Source organism: Callithrix jacchus, chromosome 9, assembly GCF_049354715.1.
Source record: "Callithrix jacchus isolate 240 chromosome 9, calJac240_pri, whole genome shotgun sequence".
Classification (NCBI taxonomy): Eukaryota; Metazoa; Chordata; class Mammalia; order Primates; family Cebidae; genus Callithrix; species Callithrix jacchus.
This window is the reverse complement of record NC_133510.1, coordinates 91720114-91737752: the sequence shown is the minus strand read 5'-3', so window position 1 is coordinate 91737752 and position 17639 is coordinate 91720114. Positions and strand designations below refer to the sequence as shown.

At 37.7% G+C, this 17639-nt stretch overlaps 1 protein-coding gene and 1 pseudogene across 34 annotated transcripts in view; both read right to left on the bottom strand.

Annotated features, from left to right (window-relative positions):
- POC1B (POC1 centriolar protein B) overlaps positions 1–17639 on the bottom strand; it is a 133181-nt gene that overhangs the window by 54380 nt on the left and 61162 nt on the right. The window lies entirely within an intron of this gene.
- On the bottom strand, positions 1588–5805 carry LOC118144424 (transmembrane protein 160 pseudogene; annotated as a pseudogene).

Here is a 17639-nt window from a genome sequence, read left to right as displayed (position 1 = left end):
TTGAAAACAGGCTGTTGATCCTGAAGGAGAAAATGACGCTTTTCTATCTTCTGAACAGTGTATTATGTATCCTTGTAGGAACATAATCATCTGATCAAGTCTGACTGACTTAAAAGTATGACTAGCATATAATAAAAAAATGTTGTGTGAAATTTTGTCCTCCAAACTAAATTTGCTCAGTTAAAAAAGACTTGTTTGTCCCTCAGGAGAAAACATACATCTTTTTCTCAAGAAAAAGCCTTCAGGCTTTGGGGATAAGATTTTATAGAGGATTTTGCTTCTTCTTCTTGAGACCAAATTGGAAACTGCATTTTTATCAGAAGACTTGAAAAATACACCATGTAGCTATCAACTGGAATATCCAAATGATTAATTCAGTCACCTTGGAAAAGACAGCTGAGGCCACAATACTGTCTGCCTTTATCTTTAATCTTTATTCTCATCTATAGAGAAACCTATTAATTTTGAAGCCATGAATAGGTAGTATACAACTAGGACAAACAAAATATGTACAAAATGTCCTATGTTTCACTTGTTATATGATTTAAAAAATACAAACCATTAATTCCTCAAAAGTGGATCTACTTCCTAATGCTGTATGCTGATCTAAAAGTGTACTGCACCAGACATATCTTAATTAATGATAAAACTAATAACCAAAATTATCTGGGAGTAGGGGGTAAAATAGGTAACAGGTAGTGAAATAGAATTAGTGCTCTCTTTGCTGAGTTACTATTAAACTAAAAAGCCTACAAGTACATGATATTTCCAATACTCCAAATGAACATAACACCAAATTTCTGCATAAAATTTTCTGCAAATTCAAAAGGGAAAACAAGTAGCCATTACATTCTGAAGGGCATTCAGAGTAAGGAATCCATCCTCATTATCTGTTCCATATCAAATTCAACAAGAACCTTTCATACAGCATGCTAAATGAATAGGGCAAAGATCTATTGTTATCTTTCACACTGTTCAACAAACCCCAAAGAAAAAAAAATAAGACATTTTCAGATGTCGTTTTAAAAGAGATAAAAGGTTTTCATTTTCAGGCAGCTGACTGAAAATGTGTTTAATATATATTTTTAAAAGTTAGCAGACAAAGATCTATCATCTATTTTAAAATTCTAGTCCCATTATTTTATTGGATGAAAAATGATTTCCTAACAATAATATAGGAAGTCAATCTAACATCAAACAACTCATCTACGAAATTCATCTAAAATATTTAACTTTTGATAAAGATTATATAACTGGATACAGTTGAAAAACTATGGCATAAAAATCTCCAGGAAAAATGGCATTCTTTTTTTTTTTTTTTTTTTAGATGGAGTCTCACTTTGTCGCCTAGGCTGGGGTGCAGTGGCGCCATCTCAGCTCACTGCAAGCTCCACCTCCCAGGTTCAAGCAATTCTTTTGTCTCAGCCTCCCAATTAGCTGAGACTACAGGTGCATGCCACCATACCTAGGTAATTTTTGTATTTTTAGTAGAGATGAGGTTTCACTATATTGGACAGGGTGGTCTAGAACTCCTAACCTCAGGTGATCCACCCGCCTCGGCCTCCTCAAGTGCTGGGATGACAGGCGTGAGCCACTGCGCCCAGCCACAGTAGCATTCTTTTTTTTTTTTTTTCTGGAGGAGGGGAGGTCAGGTTTTCATGTCCCAGTCCTCGGGCGCCACCGTCCGGCGCCTGCCAGGCCCCGCGGCCATGTCGCTCATTTGGGTGGTGGCCTGTGCGCTCCATCAGGGCCTGTCGCAGAGGCCGCCCCATCGTCTTTGAGCACCAGATCCAAGTCCAGCTCCAGCTGCCGCAAGTAGAGGCCCATGGCGCACGCCCAGGGCAGGGTGGCGGCCGCGCCCCCCCAGCGTCAGTTGCATGGGCCCCCACAGCGCTGCCCGGCCCACCGCGTAGGAGGCGCTGCCCCACACCATGCACAGGCCGCCCAGCAGGAAGAAGCCATATGCTGCTTCCCGACCCATGCCACGCTGCATGAAGGAGATGACCCCGATGCCTGATGCCATTGCGGAGCCACAAGAGGAAGGCTGTCTCGTGCGTCTTCCGGAGGAGCCAGGTGTTTGCCCGGTCCAGTCCAGCTCGGACGCGGGGTGGGTGGGGGGTGGCGAAGCCCTGGAGTGGGGACGGTAGCTAGGGGCAAAGGACACCCTTCCCCCGCCACTAATGCAGCAGTTGTGCCATCCGGAAGCGGAGACGGGCCAGACGGGCCCAACAGCATCCTTAAATTGCTTATGAGTAAAATATCAGTAACAAATCCTTCATTATAAACAACCAAAAATAAAATTCTACTATAACACAATGCCGTTTAAATATTTTTCCTCCGTACATTTTCCTCCAAACAAATTCATGTAGGTGTTTTCCTCTTTTCTTATTTTGATGGTGGAAGAAACTCAAAAACCAAAGATAATAAAAACAATGGCTATGTTTATATAGAAAGATTTTTTTTCCTAATAATTACCATGGGAAAAAATGGCCCACCAAAAATAACATTCGAATATAACTATAAAATTCAAAAATACTTTTTATAGATGTCATGAGTCAAAGAGAACATGAGCTAGATTCTATTATTTTATAATCAGAATGAAGAATTATGATAATATATACTTTCTCAAACATGCACATGAACATGTGTGCATGAACATACACACAAATGAGTAAGCAGGAAGTTTTTAAAGAGGAAGTCATAACACCACTAAAGCAAATCACTGACATTACAACATGCTTTAAATGAAACAAAACCCATTATGTTTCATAGCCATTAAACATGATGGGCTTTATCCATTTCAAATTTCACTCTCAGAATTTACCAAGTAAGCAGCATGATTCAAATAAGCATTCTTTGCTGGGCACGATGGCTCATGCCTGTAATCCTAGGACTTTGGGAGACTGAGATGAGTGGATCACTGGAGGTCAGTAGTTCGAGACCAGCCTGGCCAACATGGCAAAACTCCATCTCTACTAAAAATACAAAAATCAGCTGAGCTTGGTGGCACGTGCCTGTAGTCCCAACTATTCTGGAGACTGAGGCAGGAGAATCACTTAAACCTGGGAGGCAGAGGTTGCAGTAAGCTGAGATCATGCCATGGCACTCCAGCCTGGGTGACAGAGCAAGACTCAGTCTCAAAAACAAAACAAAACAAAAAACAAATAAGCATTCTTTTAAGGATTCTTCTTGATGAATGAGATGCAATTAGTGCAGATCATCTCTTTATCATAATCATTATCACATTTACTATGGAGCAGTAGTTTAGGGGTCACTCTGTGGGACCAAGTGTCTTAACCAAGTCAAGATTCTCAAATCTAGATTTCTGTACTGGATGCTCCACACCTAAGCCCTGTCTCTTCCTGTCCTGATAAATAGTGCTGTTAACTAGCCAGCAGCCAAACATTTGGGAGATATTCTTGACTCTTCCGTCTTCTCCCATGTATAATCAGTAAACAGAACTTACTGACTCTTTCTCTTCAGTATCTCATTAGTCAGTCTCCTCTTCTTCATCCCCTATGCTACTGCTCTAGATCAGACAGTTGTCACCTCATGTCTGGATTACTACTGCAATTGCCTTCTAATCCTCCATACCTCTAGTTTTGCCTCCCTCCAAACCTTCCTTTTTCACATCTTCAGAGTAATTGTTCTGAAATCCAAATTTGCTTTTGTCACTCTCCTGGCTAAAACTCCTTTACTGGTTCCCTCAATTCTTAGGGTGAATCCAAATACCTCCAAAAATCCTCAAAACACATTTAAGATCATTCACAATCCAACCTCATTTTCTCTCTCCTATCTTATCTCTTGCTATCTCTCAACCTTATGCAATGCTGAGGCAAACCTGAAATGTCCAATTTCCTGAATTCACTCCCCTCTCAGGGCTTCTTGCTTTTGTGCTTGCTGAGCTCTGTCCTCCTTCCTCTTATTATCAGGCAAATACTTTACAAATCAACTCAGGTATCACTCACTCTTGGGAAGCTGTATCTGTAACTTTTCTGTCTTCCACTCAAATTCTCCAGGTAATGCATGACCCCCACTTCCACCATACAGTCTCTTTAATCACCCCACTAATTACTCCCATAGCAATTTAGGCACATATCATTATTACTGAACTTGCCTTTCATTTGTACATTCTCATTGCTTGGTATGTAACAGGTACTCAATAAATTTACTAAATAAGATTTAAAAACTCTAATACAGTTGACTCCTTTTCTTACTCTTCCCTCTACTCACTTTTATACTCCCTTCATACTAGTTTGTATCTGTATTACTCGATTTAAAAAGCCCTTCAAAAGGTTACCAGTAATCTCCACCAAATGATCTAACATTTTTCAAACTTTCTCTGGACTTCTGGCAATACTGACTCTATTGTCCTCTTGAAACATTCCTCCTTCCTTAACTGCCATGACACCACACTCTTCGGCTTCCTTGCCACCTACTAGTCCTTCTCTGCCTTCTTTGCAGGCTTATCCTCTTTCATCAGATCATTTTATTCAAATTCCTCAGGTCATAGTCCCAAACCCTCTTCTGATTCTATACTCTCTGCTCAGGCAATTGTATCTATGCCTGCTGCTTCAATTACCACATACATGCAGAATAATCACTCATTTTTGTTTCTACTCTACACCTTTCCTTTAAGCTACAGATGTGTACACAATTGCATATTGACAGGTACTCCTGGATGTTTCAAAGGTATGTCAAACTCAGCATGCCCAAATTAGAATTTCAAATTGCAATTTTGGTCCCCTTAGGAAATCCTCTACCTCAGTGAATGGCATATCACTGGATTATCTTTGCTAACCCCTTTCTTACTCCTACTTACATATCTCTCAAATGAATTCCATTCTCTTGATTTCTATACGATGATCCTAATCCCAGTTACTTTGAGTGGACTACTGACTTTTTCTTTTAACTAGTTTCCATGTGTCTATTTAGCTGGCAGGAAGCTTATTTTCAAAATACAAAGGGTAAAATCATGAAAAGGCCTGCATGCCTGATTCCTATGATCCTCTCTAGGCTTGGCTCACATAACACCTTATCTCACTCCATCTCTGGGTCCCACACTTTTATACAGGCCTTAAAGTACTGCAAGCTCCCCCACAGACAGGGCCTTTGTACATATTCTGCCCTCTGCCTAGAACATTCCAGAACTCTCAACCCTTTCATTTCAACTCCTGTTGAGGTTTTAGATCAGCTCTTCTCAAACTTTAATGGTCACATTAATCACCTGCGGATCATATTAAAATGCAGGGTCTGATTTGGTAGGTCTGGGGTGGGACCTGAGAATCTGAATTTTTACTAAACTCTTAGGTGATGCTCAAGCAAACTGACCATGGATCATATTTTGAGTTGCAAAGTTTAATTTATTTTTTGAGAAAGTCTCACTCTGTTACCCAGGTTGGAGTGAATTGGTGCGATCTCAGCTCACTGCAGTTCGGCCTCCTGGGTTCAACTGATTCTCCTGCCTTAGCCTTCCGAGTAGCAGGGATTACAGGCATGCACAACCACACCCAGCTAATTTTTGTATTTTTTAGTAGAGACATGGTTTGGCCATGTTGGCCAGGCTGATCTCAAACTCCTGACCTCAGGTGATCCACCTGCCTCGGTCTCCCAAAATGCTGGGATTACAGGCATGAGCCACTGACTGAGCCCAGCCTTGAGTAGCAAGGTTTTAGATCTCAGCTCAAATATCTTTTCCAGAAAAACGCTCTCTGATCCCACACATTACTGCCTTCAATTCATACTTTCACTGTACCAACATTCATACTTTCACAGTTTTTGCTTACCGTTATAACCCACACACATCCCTCATCCCCAGCTCCTACCTTGTGTCTGGCACGTTCATTTTTGTGAAATGAATGAACAATGTCCATTGAACCTGACTTAAGCTGAGTCATTTCCCTTCATGATGCTACCACCACCAGATGCACCACCCTAAATTCAGCTCCCACAGAAATCTAGCTCATCTTTGGTTAGCACAGCGAAAAATTTTCTGTTTCTGCCACTCATTTGGGGTCTGCAGAGATATGGACAGAAGAGTAATTATTTCCATATGTACTGGGCTTTCCACTCTAACAAGCTAGTTGGCCCCAGTCTCTACGTATATTCTACCACTATGCCAGATTCTCCTCTGCCAACTACAAAAAAGGCTGAGGAAAACAGGGAAATCCTAGTTACCATGGTCAGATCCAAATATCCCATCTTGGTGTAAGGAATGGCTTGGAGAAGGATGAAGGAAGGAAGAAAAGACACAAATTTTTAGTATATTCTCATTTTTTCCCATGGCTTAAATTCTCTTAAAATTAATTTCTCCTTACACTTAGGAAAAAAAATTTTGTAGTACTTTAGGACCTGTAAAAGCCTCTAGGAAAAATTACATAGATTAATCACTGGATGAAACAGCTAGAACATGTGCATGAAATAGGTTGTAGTAGGGAAACATAATGGAAGAGCTCAATTGCAAAAAACACATGACAGGCAGAAGCAATGCAACTGCTGCTGGGAGAACTGCCTGGAAAGGATGCCAAGGCAAAAACTAAAAATAAACAAAACATATTCAAAAACATACTCATAATTTGGGATATAAACTCCATGACTGTCATTTTCTTTGATGAATAAATATATAAAAATAGTCATAGCACTTTGTAGGATAAGTGAACAGATCTTAACACTTAACTAAATATTAATAATATAATAATGTCTTAGAGAAAGCTGCTGCTCTTTAAATAAAAAGTTTTCAATACACTTAAGGTAAGCAGTAGTTTATTTTGAAATCAAAAGTATTTTTCTCAATTATAACTATTTGGTAAACTTATCAATATACTCAACTTAAAAAATAGTAATTTAAAAAAACATAACCTGACATGTTTGAAGTTTCTCATGTGATCTTTTTATATAAGGTGCTCAAAATGTAAGACAGCCATATGTTTATTATATACATAATTCATAGAACACTTAAATATACAAATTATTTTTAGAAAAGGAAAGAATAAAATAATCTAAAATGGTGTACATATCTTGATCAGTAATTTTACTGTGTACAGACCTGTATAAAAAGTACACAAAATTTTTTAAAAGTACAAATCTGAGTCAAATTCTTCAAATTTCAACTGATTTTTCAAAGCACATAATTGTTTTTGCTTTACCTTAATGACACATTTCCATAAGGAATTATTTAAAATATTTATCATCTTGAAACTATTAAATTGCTATCCCCAAAATACCTACTTCTGAATTAAGAATATTTACTCAGCATGGTACTTTTCCTGATATTAGATGTCATGTAAAATAAATTTATTTTCTATATTATTAACCTTAGAGAATGGACCAAGTAGGGCACCAATGTATTTTATGGGACCTGAAGCTTCAAACAGAAGTGTCCAACTAAATAGCAAAATGCCTTTGAAAGTTCCACCTATGGGGACAAGGTGTTAACACTGTAACACAAACAACTCTATGATATGATCAGTCAAAGAGAGGCAAACTGAGGCTGAGGAGTCCTGAACATGGAGCAACTGGACCCCCTAAAACAATAGATAATACACGATCTGAGGAATATTAAGAGCACGAGAGAGAGAGAGAGAGGGGGAGAGAGCACAAAACTAGAAGATATGACCTGGATTCTGCACACAGCCACCACACAGTTTGTATCACAGACTTGGGCTTCCTTTTAAGTTTTGCCCCCAAGATTTCTAACCCAACTAGCTGAGGATATTTACCTGGAAACCAAAGCTCTGCTTGAAAATAAAAGTCAGGATGCGCACGGTGGTTCATGCCTGTAATCTCAGCGCTTTGGGAGGTTGAAGCTGGAGGATGGCTTGAGTCCAGGAGTTCGAGACAAACCTGGGCAGTGGCAAGACCTCGTCTCCATTTTAAAAAACAACAAAACAAACAAAACCCAACCAGCCAACCAAACACCAGCAACAAAAAGGCCAATTTAAAATAGGATTCACTTTGTAAAAATCACGGTAACCAATGATTAAAACTGATGTTCTCATCGATTCCAAAATAAAATAACACCTGCACACATCAGAACAGCAATAACACCACCAAAAGAAATTTCTGCATACAGATTTCCTACCGCTAAGAATATCTTTTCTCAACAGACAAACAAAAACTGAAAATTAGTGACAGCGCAGAAGTGAGAACCTGGGGAGAGCAGTCAGAGAATAGTAACAAAGCCCTGCTAAGATAGGTAAAGCCATTACATCATTATGAAAGACAGTTAAAGACATGACAGATCAAATAATTATTCATATCAGGAAGCTATATCCACACAATTAGGCTTGAACAACCTATGATGAGTGCACCATATGGCACACCTTCTGGATAATCAGTAAGAGACAAGTGTGACTTAAAAACAATTCTTGATGAGTATTCTAACAGTAAGTTAGGATTTCTGTGTGCTAAAGTCTGGTGTGTATCAAGGATTTATGTACTTGGCAAGTAGGAACAGGTAATGCTTAAATTCCCAAAGTAGCCTACATAACACTTCACAAGCACTAGTTGACTCAAGGGTCTACTTCTCCACCTGCTCCCAAACTGGAGGTCCTCAATACTTTCCCTCCCCCACCCGCAACCAGAGATACACATCAAGCCTCCTTGGCTACTGTACTATGGTGGAAAACATTTACTTAAACCATATTGACCACGAGGAAGCTAAAACCAGGATTCAGAGTGGCAAGGCATGTGGTCTGTGTGTCTAAACATCTGGGAAGCAGGTTGGTGCTGGTGTTCAGAGTCTGTGCTCTGAGGTTAGTTCAATCGGACCCTTGCTTGCCCCTATCATGTTCTTGCTATGTGTCTTTGGGCAAGTTACCCTTTAAGGCTAATTTGTGGAATGCAAGAGTGTACATGCATGCTTAGTAATGAGGTAAAATGTTTAGTACTATGTGAAAAATTGTGGCTATTTTTATGGGAACCACAGTAAATGAGAATGCTCCTAAATTTCATTTACTGAAACACTTAGATAACACATTTGCAAATTAGTTACATTTAACCATTCCACATGTATATATACTTTAAAACATCATGATATACATAAGAAACAGATACAGTTTTATCTGTCAATTAAACAATAAATGAAAGGAAAAAAAGGGGAAAAAAATCCCTGTTTATAATACTTCATTCCTAGACAAGCAACTCAAATTTGCAAGCTGGCAATTCTCAAATTATTTTATAAATTTAGTGCAATGGCAATCAACATTCCAATGGAATGGTTTTTGAAACTGGCAGAATAATTTCAAAGTTCATATGGATAGGCAGGAACATCCAAGAAAGTTTTGAAGGTAAAAACTGTATGTTACATAATATTTTTAAAAATATTCTAAATCTACAATAATTAAAAAGATATAATAATGGATCAAGAACAGATGATAACAGATCAAGAACAAACGGATCAATAAGACAGAAGAGAGTCTCCAAACAGACTTCATATGAATTTAATGTTTAAAGAAGGTAATTCAAATCAGTGAAACAATACAAATTGAGAGTACTTTGTTAACTATAAATTTGTACCTCATAACTAAATTAATATATCTGGATTTTAGGGTTTTATTGTTAAAAATAAAACCTCAAGAAGAGGAGCTGTTTGGGGATTGATGATGGAATTTCTTTGCCAAGAATCCAAACAACAAAAAATAGTTCTCAAAAAGGTAATGCAGTTAAACCGATCAAAAATCAGAAACTAAATTCAAGGGGAAATGAGAACCAAGGAAAACATATTTGTAGCACATGACAAGAGGTAAATCTTGTTCTTTTTTTGGAGATGGAGTCTCGCACTGTCGCTGGGGCTGGAGTGTGGTGGTGCAATTTGGCTCACTACAACCTCTGCCTCCTGGGTTCAAGAGATTCTCCTGCCTCAGTCTCCCAAGTAGCTAGGATTACAGGCATGTGCCACCATACCTGGCTAATTTTTGTATTTTTAGTAGAGATGGGGTTTCACCATGCTGGCCAGGCTTGTCTTGAACTCCTGACCTTGTGATTTACCTGCCTCGGCCTCCCAAAATGTTGGGATTATAGGTGTGAGCCACTGTCCATGCCTGAGGTCAACTTTCTTAATTAAAATTACCTACGGATCAATTTTAAAATGAACAATAAGAAAATGGGCCAAGCACACAAATATGCAATCCTAAGAAATACAAATAAAGATTAATCATGAACATGTCAAAGCTCACAAGTCACTAAAAAATGAAATTAACTTGATAACATCTCTTGCTTATTAAGCTGTTTTAAGGCTTTTAACATTTTAAATAATTAAAAATAAATACAAAACCTTTAAAGGTTTTTGTCATGTTGATGTTGTTATTACAAACAATGTTGGAATAGGTGTCTTTGAACAGAAATCTTTGTGTGTGTATCTTATTATTTCTTTGGGATGATTTACTATGTATCAGTCAGGGTCCAGCAGAGAAGCAGAAAATACATCATTATTTTCACAGAGAGAATTTAATATAGGGAACTGGTTAAACGAATTTATAAGTCTGTAAACGCTAAAAGGGAGCTCTGAGGTAAGCAGAGATATTAAATGTATGAAACTAGCTCCCTAGAATTGGGGTACAAAGGCAAGAGATTGAATTATTAGAAACTGGACACTCAGAGGTCCCTTGCTGAGAGCTGAGATGGTTTGTTCACAAGGAGGAAAGAGGAATGTTCATTAAAAAGACATTCTGAAAAGGAAAAGGAAATGCCTGGCATTCCTTCTCCATCTCCCCTTCAACTTAAAACAAACAACTCTTATGTGCTTCAGAAAAATAATCCAAATAGATACATAAAAAGTAAGAGAATTTTGCCACCATAAATACTAAGGCCAACCAAAATTCTGTAATGATTTGGAAAGTAAGTTAAAAAGCATATATGATACACAATATGAGCTTTGTAGGGGCCATGATCATCCTGAGTAAAAGAAAAACAAAATAGGAATTAAGACAAAAAACAGAAAGTCAAATTATACTAAAAAATCTTCCATTGCAAAAGTCAATTTGACATTTAAGTGATGGGTTAGTTGGTTGGTTTATTGAAAGCAACATAATTTATGTTGCAGGATGTATGACAGTGTGGCCTGACAATCTCAGAAAGTAAAAGCAAAGAAACTGAAAGACACGGAAAGAACTAGGCTGGGACCAGCCCCGGGCCTTAATAGCCAGTTCACTGAGGTGGTGAGGTTTTAAATCTTTAGAAGCCCTAATATATTTTACATAGTTTGAAAGCATATAAACAGGAAGAACTGGCTGAAAAATATGTTAGCAGACTTGCTGACTACTTTCACCAAATAATTGTCAAGTGGCAAAATAGAGGAGAAAAGCTAACTAGCTTTACTATCTATGCAGCACCCAATAACCCAAAACCAGAGGGGTATAGATGTACATACAGAACAGCTGAAAGCTAAGTTCACTATTTTCTGTGAAACTCCGACAGCCCCACAAATGGCATTTAGCTCTGTAGTAAACCATCCTCTAGGTCAGCAGGAAGCTCATTATGGGCTGACAGTCCAGGAGACAAGCACTTTTCAGAGAGCTACCATAGTAATTTCCTGTGTGAAAAGCTCACTGCTGTTCCTGCATTCCTCAGGGTGCATTTCTTCTCATCTCAGAGGATGTTTCTCTTCCACAGGAAGAGGAAGGAACCAGTTGTTACTGGATGTGTGGGCTGAGAGCTGTCGGGCATTTTCAGCATGCCTCGTCTCAGCTGTGGGAACTGGGGATGCAGCTTAGGTTCCCAGGCCTGGGATAGTCGATACTACTGCAGTAGTCTTGGGCGTCACAGTTTAGAAATACGGTATCTCAGGAAGTTGGAAGGCAGAAATAATACCTGGAACACCTCCAGTTCCCAGAAGTGTGCTAATTTTCTAAAGGCAATTCTAAAAAGTATTTACTGGGCTCCCAAATAGCATGATTTATAAATCCTTTTGTGAAGTTTCCTTTTTTTTTTTTCTTTTCCTGTCTTCACATTTTGTATGGCAAAGTTTAAGTCCTAAATCACTTTTGTCAACAGGAATAAGGACAAGTTTCACTGCATAAAGTATTCTTCTTTTTTTTTTTTTTTTTTTTTGAGACAGAGTTTCTCTCTTGTTACCCAAGCTGGAGTGCAATGGCGCGATCTCGGCTCACCGCAACCTCCGCCTCCTGGGTTGAGGCAATTCTCCTGCCTCAGCCTCCTGAGTAGCTGGGATTACAGGCATGCGTCACCATGCCCAGCTAATAATAAAGTATTCTTTAACTAGGACTATTTTGTAAAATTTAATGAGTATCAAATTTTTGGTAAATTTGTTAGTATGTTTTCTTTCCCTGCGACTTTGAAACTTTAAGAAAAAGAAGGTCAAACTGGTAAATTTGCAAGTATATCTTAATTAAAAAATTGGTACTTAGTGATTATTACTATTTTTATTAAAAAGCATATTTTATTTGAAGGGGAGAAGAAGCCTCTGGATTTCACTGTTACTTTTTCATTACAGTGATACCCTTAGTAAAACTTTACAGCTATCCAGATTATCTTAAAAAAAAACAAACCATTTAGTTTGTTTAGTTTTAACAAACTAAAACACTTTACATTTTAGTTGTTTTATTTTTTTTACAATCCCAAAGCATTTTTTTAAAAGGTCAGCCATCACATTCACAAAGGTTAGCAGTTTTTCTAATATATGGGTCATGATGTACTTCAAAAGCAAAGATCCAACTAATTTGCAAATAGTCTCTTCCCAGTCTCTAATATTTTCTCTCCTATCTCTATTTTAAAGGTTGTAACTGAAAAAATACAAATGTGTTTTCTGTTTCTAAATGGCAAGAGGTCTTTGAAAATGTTGCATTTTTCCTCATTTACTTGTTAGTTATCATGTATGTTCTGTTTTTTAGATGTCTTTGACAATTTAATTCCTTCACTCATTTTAACTTTGAGGGGAATGTTTTTAAATAGTTCCTCAAACCTTATAAACATTTCTCTTTTACTCCAATTAAGCATCTTAGGGTTTAACATTTAACTTTTTGAGTTACTAGATAAAAAATTACTATATCCACTTGACATATTTACTATCATTTGCAGTTAAGATAAAAGGTCTCTTAACTCTTAAAAGGAAGATAAATTGAGGGAGGCACCACCTAGGGAGTCCAGAGACCTGGATCCCATAAATGCCTAAGTTCATTTCCTTTCATCCCTTAGAGCAGGGTAGGGGCAGGAGAAACATACTGCAGAGCCACTAACCCAGCATTTAAATATACCATACAAATGTCCGTTTCCTAATGCTTAGCAAGCAGCCACAAAGATAAATATAACTAGTTTATTATTAGGTATATTATGGATAAATATACCTAGTTTCAGAAGTCATATGCCCTAAACTGACAAATCAAATGCCACCATATAAACTGCGGCAAAGTTTAAAAACTTTACATTGCATATGACCATTTTACACTTTCGAAGTTAGAAGTTTTAGTTTTAAGACACAGAAGTTCACATACACTGTGTTCTTTTAGTCTTTCCAAATCTTTGCTTGTATAAGCAGTTAGGAACTGAAATAACTGTGCACTATTTACGCAATGTTGTCTAGTAACCAGGATGAACTGTTGCCACAACATTCATGGAAATATTCTCTCTGTATCTGCAAGTTTATTCTTTGTTTCCATATATTTGTCAGCACATTAATATTTTTCAGGTAGCACATACCATATGACAATCTCCATGAAAGTGTATAACCTTTTCCTTCCTAAAAATAAGCTGATAGAAAAAACTTTCTGAAAGAGAAACCAATGCACTTTGCTAAAAAACGAAAATCTAAATGACATTTAGGAAGGAGTGTGCTTCCTAAAGTCATGGAAATAGCAGAGTACCTCTTGCACTGATTTAGCCAATCATTTTTCTGGTCCTAGAACAGAATACAGGAAAACCACGATGCTTTTTCTCTCATCAGCCCCTCTGCCAAAATGATGCAGAGCCAGGAGATATTCTCAGCTATCCTGAGATTACTCAAGGCTACATCTTACTGTCCCTTGGGAAAGGAGATAGGGAATCCCACAGCTGACATTCATTCTGTCAGGAAATTCTCTTGGCTCTGCTTTCAAAATACATCCAGAATCCGATCGCTTATCACCACCTCCTCTGCTACCTCCCTGGGTCAAGCCAGTATTGCCTCCTGTCTGAGTATTTCATTAGCTTCCTAATTAGTCTTCTTGTCCACCCTCATCAACACTCCCAGCCTGTTCTTGTACAGCAGGCAGAGGGACCTGTTAAGACATAAGTCAGATCATGTCCCTCCTCTGCAGGAAACACCCCAGTGGCTCCTATGTCACCTGCAATCTGGCCTTCTATCTATCACTATCTATCACTGCTCCCACTCTCCTGCAGAGCCTTTCCCAGATAGCCATGTGACTGACTCCTTTCACTCCTTCAGCTCTTTACGCAAATGCCCCTGTCACGTGACTCTTGTCCGGGCCATACTAGCTAAAATTGCAGCCTCTTCCTATCTTTTCCTCTCTGCCTTCAGTGCCTTTTTCTCCTTTGCTTTCCCTATACTATATCCAGTTTATTTTTTAAATTTGTGAACTGCATTTCTCTGACTGGAATGTAGAATGCAGCCTTCTCTGGAGCAGGTATTTTTGTTTTGTTCACATTCTCTAAAGCCAAGAATAGTGAGTTAATAAATACTTATTCAGAAATGTATGTGTGTGAGTAGACATCCTTCCTGGATTCCACTACATCTGCTGTCCATTGATTTAGGCAACTTAAAGACTCTAAACTAGACTGATGCATTTTTATTACTGTGGTTCATATGTCTTCTATTTGTTCTGAAGCAACTACTTATACCCTGCTTTCTCTCCAGGCACAGTGGCTCATGCCTGTAATCCTGCACTTTGGGAGGCTGAGGTGGGCAGATCACTTGAGGTCAGAAGTTCAAGACCAGGCTGGCCAATGTGGTGAAACTCTGTCTCTACTAAAAAATACAAAAATTAGCCAGGTGTGGTGGCAGGTGCATGTGATCCCAGCTACTCAGGAAGCTGGGGCAGGAGAATCACATGAATTCAGGAGGTGGAGGTTGCAGTGAGGCAAGATAGCACCACACCATTGCACTTCATCCTGGGTGACAGAGTGAGAGACCTTGTCTTAAAAAAAAAAACTGGTCAAAGGTATTCTTCTAGAGAAGTCCTCTAGTTTACTCCAGCCCATTAATGATCTCTTCTGAATACTGCCCATTAACAACCTTTCATTAACATTCATGTACACGACATCTAATGTTCTGAAACCAACACTGATTTCTTACTCTGTTACTTATATCTGGCTAGATTGTTTGTTTCTTGAGATCATGCGGCAAGCTTGATATCTCCCTCAGCATCTCATGTAATGCCTTCATGCAAGACATCTTTAACTATTTTGACTGATGGAATATCAAAAGACTGTAGACTACTGAATTTTTCGTATAACATAACTGCATGTTCACTGTAAATTAATTTGACTTGAAAGAAATAATGCCTCTAATTCTAAAGAAAGGCATACTCATATTCTGCATTATGTTCATATTCTGCACAGTTGCCAGGAGGAAGATGAGAGCACCATGTCAGCTCTCTGAGAAGAGTCCAGTATTTTGATAATCAAAGGATTACCAACTTTATTTTGTTCATTTATAAGACAAACAATAAAATTAATACATCAGAATTTAAGAATACAATTTTCCTAAAGATAAGACAAAAAATCCTAGAGTCTTTTAATATAAATTTTATTTACAGTTTGTTTAAAACTGTTTTTTTTTTTGAGACAGAGTCTCACCTGTAGCCCAGGCTGGAGTGCAGTGGCTCGATCTCAGCTCACTGCAACCTCCACCTCCCGGGTTCAGGCAATTTCCTGCCTCAGCCTCCCAAGTAGCTGGAAATACAGGAGTGTGCCACCATTTCCAGCTAATTTGTGTATTTTTAGCAGAGATGGGGTTTCACCACGTTGGCCAGGCTAGTCTAAAACCCCTGAGCTCAGGTAATCCACCCACCTCGGCCTTCCAAAGTGCTAGGATTACAGGTGTGAGTCACTGCGCTCAGTTTAAAACTCTTTGTATTAGGATAAATGTAGGGAACAAATTCGTATCTTGCTTGTCTTTTAGAAAAGAGGAATGGGGTATCCTGTGTAGCCACACCACGTCAATGCTAATGATAAATGCCCTCACATAATTTTGATGATAGAATCCTTGTCTAGTTTTAACTATAAAATGAAAACATTAAAAGACTCAAACAGAATCTTGAACTAAATAATCTTTAGGAAATTGGTATATAATAAGTGACAATATAATCAGAATAAAGAGTCAGGAATTTGAGAACCACATTTTAAAACTATGTTTATATGGCCACCAGTATACTCCTTTACAGAAACTTTTTTTTTTAACAATAAAGGTTTAAAAATATAGCTTAGTAACAGCTTATTTTGATCCACAAATGTTGTATCAAATTTCCAGCTTGGCATTAGAGACACAAGTGCAAGCCACAATGATACAAAAAGACTACGCCACAATTTCTTCTCTGTAGTAAGAAGACATCAGAGCATAGACATCAGTACACTTGAGTCTACAAATCTTCCTGAATATAATATTAAATCAAGTGAAAGTAGAAACAGAGGACAACTATTTCTTACACCATAACAAACTTCTTTTATGCTACTAAGAAATTTGACAAATTAAGGTTTAAATAGACATATTTTCAAGGTCCTATCTTGATGAAAGGTATTTTTAAGGAAACATTCAGTCTACAAAAACAAAACAAACCAACCCTCAAAAGAAATAGTAACTACAATAGCAATAACAAAAATTACCTTTAAACACTGCTTTTTTTTGGGCTTCCAGTATTTCTGCAGGTTTTTAAATTACACTCGCATGCAAAGTTCACACCAAAAATATTTAATGCAATTGTGTTTCTTGCCAAAGCAGAAATAAATCCCCTTTACAATTATGTTTGATTTGTTGTGCAGAAGCAAAAGGGAAACTGCCAGCATAGCGAGGAGACTATAATTAAGGCTTATTTACTGCTTTATTAATGGAATGGTGAATACTTGAAAAAGTAATTTTATTTTAGTTTCCTAATCAATTATCTATCATTAAACTAAAAGAAATACACATTGAAAATTTAAAGAAAAACCCTTTGGAGATATTCTTTTAAAAAGTATAACTGCTTTATGAACATCTATGTCTTTGAAATGCACTATTAAAATAAAGTCCTTATACCTCGTTTGGCAACAAGCAACTATCTTCCAGATTATAATCTATCTAGATGGGACTTTATTAGCATAATCTCAAATCAATTTATAGCAAACAAGATTTTGTTTTGCCAAGGCTGTTTTTTGTTTGGTGGATTTTTATATACTATCAAGTATACAACTCAAAGTAACAGTGGAGTCTTCCTTTTAATGCTTATATATTGGGTAAAACCAAGTGAAGTCATTGATATTAGACTTTTTCCTACAAAACAACCATTTCATATAATTCAACCTAATATATTCCTTTGCAGATGTTACTCTTCAATTTTATTATTCTGTTTTGTAGCACAGTTATTAAATATCATATGTTTCTTAAACAGAATTGTCTTTTCAAAGTCCCACACATCCCTTACATTCCTTGAGTTATGGTCCTGTAGTATAGATGTATATTACAATAGATATATACAATCTAAAATAAATATGTA